The sequence below is a fragment of the Gekko japonicus genome, unplaced genomic scaffold (assembly GCF_001447785.1).
Source record: "Gekko japonicus isolate JY-2015 unplaced genomic scaffold, Gekko_japonicus_V1.1 scaffold718, whole genome shotgun sequence".
NCBI classification, from domain to species: Eukaryota; Metazoa; Chordata; class Lepidosauria; order Squamata; family Gekkonidae; genus Gekko; species Gekko japonicus.
In genome coordinates, this window is record NW_015161425.1 from 433948 (window position 1) to 434281 (window position 334).

Consider the following 334-nt stretch of genomic DNA (forward strand, 5'->3'; position numbering starts at 1 on the left):
AAAAACAAATCGAGTCCTCCTTCCCTCCGTGATCCCCCACCCTCCCCCCCAAATCTTCGCCCTTTTTTCCTCGAGGAAATAAATATACACCCATTCCCACGACAGCTCTCCGATCGCCGAGGAGAATTCGCCTCCCTTCCCCCACACCCCGATTTCCTTTCAGTCATAAAAAGCAGCCCCTTTTCCTTTGACCCGAGCCTGGAGGAGCTCACCGCCACCGACCAGCCGGACCCCCTCAAGCAAGGTGTGATCCTCCCGGATCCGTTTCACATCCCGCCCTTTCCTCCAGCCAGAAAACCCCCGTGCAGAAAGGGGGGGGGAGGAGGAGGAGGGA

At 58.1% G+C, this 334-nt stretch overlaps 1 protein-coding gene across 2 annotated transcripts in view; it reads right to left on the reverse strand.

Moving 5' to 3' along the window:
• Positions 1-334, reverse strand: part of NCK2 (NCK adaptor protein 2) — an 88526-nt gene that overhangs the window by 87519 nt on the left and 673 nt on the right. The window contains exon 1 of one of the 2 annotated variants that reach the window (XM_015428559.1): positions 213-245. The exons of the other annotated variant lie outside the window; for it this stretch is intronic. The gene's annotated coding sequence lies outside the window, so the exon portion shown is untranslated. Of the gene's footprint in view, positions 1-212; positions 246-334 lie in introns of those variants that run through there. 2 annotated transcript variants of the gene reach the window in all.